This window comes from Syngnathus floridae, chromosome 7, assembly GCF_059516105.1.
Source record: "Syngnathus floridae isolate MCC-2025c chromosome 7, RoL_Sflo_1.0, whole genome shotgun sequence".
NCBI lineage: Eukaryota > Metazoa > Chordata > Actinopteri > Syngnathiformes > Syngnathidae > Syngnathus > Syngnathus floridae.
The window spans coordinates 1,283,480-1,287,500 of record NC_142419.1 but is presented as its reverse complement, the minus strand read 5'-3'; the positions used below and the strand labels follow the sequence as shown (position 1 = coordinate 1,287,500).

At 41.6% G+C, this 4,021-nt stretch overlaps 1 protein-coding gene and 1 pseudogene across 17 annotated transcripts in view; both read right to left on the bottom strand.

Annotated features, from left to right (window-relative positions):
- bcas3 (BCAS3 microtubule associated cell migration factor) overlaps window positions 1-7 on the bottom strand; it is a 322,912-nt gene extending 322,905 nt beyond the window's left edge. For 7 of the 17 annotated variants that reach the window (XR_015859656.1, XR_015859654.1, XR_015859655.1 and 4 more), the window contains exon 1: window positions 1-5. This exon is cut by the window's left edge and continues 278 nt beyond it. The gene's annotated coding sequence lies outside the window, so the exon portion shown is untranslated. The other 10 variants (XR_015859651.1, XM_088381944.1, XM_088381946.1 and 7 more) reach the window with 3 other exon arrangements.
- Window positions 8-2,941: 2,934 nt separating this feature from the next.
- Window positions 2,942-3,582, bottom strand: LOC148394774 (uncharacterized; annotated as a pseudogene).
- Window positions 3,583-4,021: the final 439 nt, after the last annotated feature.

Genomic DNA, 4,021 nt, shown 5'->3' with positions numbered 1-4,021 from the left:
TTTCAGGCTACATGACGACATTTCCGGAGCGACCCTGTGACACGTCACGTGATACACGAATGCCGCCTGAAATTGGCCTTCGTTTCCGTGGCGACGGGCTTGTTTCTTGGTATTACTTTTTAAAATATTTATTTAGGAACTGAGAACTTATAAACACAACTTCCGGTACGTGTCAAACAGAGCCTAAGAAATAAAGACGCTCAAAAACACTCAAATACAAGGTTTTGTGTGCTTTAGAATTTGTGGATTGACCAATATTTACACATATAAATTAGGTTTCTGGTTAATGTATCATGGGCGGCACAGTGAAGTGACTGGTTGGCACATCCACCTCACAGTTCAGAGGTTACGGGTTTGGTTCCCCCTCCGGCCCTCCCTGTTGGACTTTGCATGTTCTCTCCGTGCCTGTGTGGATTTTCTCTGAGCACTCCAGTTTCCTTCCACTTCCCAAAAACATGCATGTTAGGCCGATTGAGCACTCCAAATTATACGTAGGAGTGAGTTTGAGTGTGGATGGTTGTTGGTCTCTGTGTGCCCTGCGATTGACTGGCAACCGGTTCAGGGTGTCCCCGGCTTACTGCCCGATGACGGCTGGGATAGGCTCCAGCACGCCCAGGGGGGACAAAGCGGTACAGATAGTGGATGGATAGATGGATAATAATAATAATAATAATAATAATAATAATAATAATAATAATAATAATAATAATAATAATAATAATAATAATAAGAGATGGATGGATAATAATAATAATAATAATAATAAATTGTATTACAATACACCTTTTTTTACCCAATAGTGCCCCCAGGTGTCCACAAAAAATTGTTGAAAATGAACCAAAATAAGGCGGCTTGGCGGGGCACTGGTTAGCATGTCCGCCTCACAGTAAGGAGGGTGCCCGTCCGATTCCACCTCCGACCCTCCCTGTGTGGGTTTTCTCCCAGCACTCCGGTTTCATCCCACATCCCAAAAACATGCTTGGTAGGCTAAATGAGCGCTCCAAATTGCCCTTGGTGTGAGTGTGAGTGCGTATGGTTGGTGTGCCCTGCGATCGGCTGGCAACCGGTTCAGGGTGTGCCCCGACTACTGCTCGATGGCCGCTGAGATAGGCTCCAGCACGCCCGCGACCCCTGTGGCGACAGGCGGGATAGAAAATGGATGGATGGATTAACCAAAATAATAAAGATCTACTATTAAATAAAGCAATTAATTAAACAAATAACTAGTAAGTGTCAATCTTACTAATTAGCGCTGTAAAATTGCAGCGTAGAAGGGTGAAGTTTTATCTTGGGTTAGATGTGCGAAGGGTGCCGTTGCTTACAAATAAGAAGGTCAATTGGATGGTCAGAATTTCCAAGATTTTTGTCAGACACAGGTGGCAACCCTAGGTACACAAGTCTTTCATCCAGCTTTGCTGCAAAGGCGGTCACGGATATGTTGTCGATGCCCATAAGCAGTACTGGGCATGACATGGGTCGCTACTGCAAGTATTCCCCAGGGTCTTCTGCGGTCAAAAAGACAATAAATGAGATTGATTACTAGTTAAAAAAAAAAAGCAATTAAAAAAAAACAATGCTCAGCTGCATTCACTGAAGGCTTTTTAGGGCTTTTTAAATCAGTTCGGCATGAGGTGATAGCTGAGATACACGACTCATAAAAAGGTAGGGACATTTGGTTTTATTCTTAATTTCAGGTAAATGTTAAAATGCACAAATGTTCGGGACATTTTGTTTTATTCTTAATATCAGGTAAATGTTAAAATGCACAAAAAAGAAAGAAAAAGAAGATTAAACCTTCTGCAGTTCAAAGAAGGTCATGTGTAAAGATTTTTGTGTATTTTAGGATTTGTTGAGAAATTCTGCATTAAAGCAGAATATCCCTTACTTAGTTGAGTAGTGGATATAACATGGATTTCATATAATGTTAGAAGAGATTGACTTGCTTGTGTTTAGTATTTTCAAAGGCCTTATCAAATTGTAATGGCATAATAGCTATGTAGTAAATGCATTGTTAATAAATGAATTAGATCAATTATTGATAGAAAATATTTCAAGAAATATACTGTGCTTTTTTACTAGTTTACGCGACCCTTACAAGGTAAATGAAGGTTTAGAGTCATAGTCTAGACCAGTGGTTCTTAACCTGGGTTCGATCAAACCCTAGGTGTTCGGTGAGTCGGTCTCAGGGGTTCGACAGAGCCTACACTGAGGAGGTCCGAACAAACCTGATTTATCGAGTAAATTCCGATTTGTCAGTATGTAATTTGTTGTGAGTTCATGCATTGTGTTGGTTTTGTTCTTTGAACAAGGTGATGTTCATGCACGGCTCATTTTGTGCACCAGTAAAAAACATCTATGTCTTGAATTTAAAAAAAAAAAAAGTTTTTCACTAACGAGGTGTTCGGTGAATGCCCCTATGAAACTGGTGGGGTTTGGTACCTCCAACAAGGTTATGAACCACCGGTCTAGACTCTGCAATTGAAGAGATTGAAGTGTTACATAATAAACCATTGTATGACAGAGATTAAAGACTAACCATCAAGATAACATCACCAAAACATTATGCCACAAAAGATTAATTTTGAAGCTCAAAATCATTTGATATATATATGTCTAGTCCACAGACAGAAACCATGACAACAGACACGTAGTGGAACGGCTGGGGACAAGACGTGACAATATAAAACATTCAGTATTATACTTAGATTATTTACACAACAATGATTTAATGTTTGAAATATCTTTATTTTTCACTTTTCAACAATTTTGAAAAAGAAAAATTACATGGAACAACAATAGAAAAACTGTGAACTGTGTGTGAGTGTAGTGTGTGTGTGTGTGTGTGTGTGTGTGTGTGTGTGTGTGTGTGTGTGTGTGTGTGTGTGTGTGTGTGTGTGTGTGTGTGTGTGTGTGCGTGCGTGTGTTTTGCCTCATTTTCTCATCACTGCCTGCAGTTCAGGCAAACTACCATCTTCTGGCTGTGATCATTGCACACAGGTACATTGCATTTCCCATACCTATTGCTGACCTTGCTGTCTTTTCTGCTTGGGCAGATGTGACACCTCTTCTTCTTTGCTTGGCCCAGGCTGCTACTGTCCTGTGGCTTTGTTGTGGGTTTTGTCACCCCACACTTTTCATTGCTTCTATAATCGGGGTTTGTAGCTGGGGGCAGCGTTCCAGCCGATTCCTCATGTGTGGTGTGACAAGCTCCTTTGATAGCTCTTTGAGGAAGAGCCGTCGTGCATTGGTGATGCCACTCTTGAAATCTGGGTGTTGAGCAGTGAAAAAGGTGTAGGCATTCAGGGTGGCGATGTCCATCATATTATACCACAGCACCATGGGCCACCTCTGTGTTGTGCCAACCATCTGGTCAGTGGTATCGACACCTTCTTTCGTCTTATTGTAAAATGTGATCACTTCTGTTTTTTTCTTCGCGCTAGTTTCATTCACTACTTTGTCGTGGTGCATCGTGCTCAGGAGCACAACAGCTTTTCCTTTCTTCCTGACATAGCTGACCATGGTAAGGTTGCCACTGAATCCAAACTCTGTGCTGTGAACCTCCCTAGACTGTGAAGGCTTCATCAGAGGAGGGATATCGGACTTGTTCTGGCGTAGAGTCCACACAATGGTGAGATCCTTATCCAAGAGATGCTGCGCAAGAGGCACACTGGTGAAGAAGTTGTCCATTGTTATGTTTCGACCTGTGTGTCTAAATTGACTACACAACTGCTGGACAATGGTTTCACCCAGAGTCTTCTGAACTTCTACTCCTGGTTGTCTCCCCGTGTAAACTATGCCATCTATTGCATAGGGGATGCGTGCATCACAAACCCATAAGCCACAGCTGATGAGGATCAAAGGCTCCCATTGGATTCCGTAGAAATTGCATGCGGGTCATTTTCGACCCACTTATGGAAACTTGGGGTAGTAATACAAAAACTACGATTTCTCAAAATATATAATAGGTAAGTTAAAAATGTCAATAGCATGATGTCAAAAACATGTTTTTTGAGGAATTCCT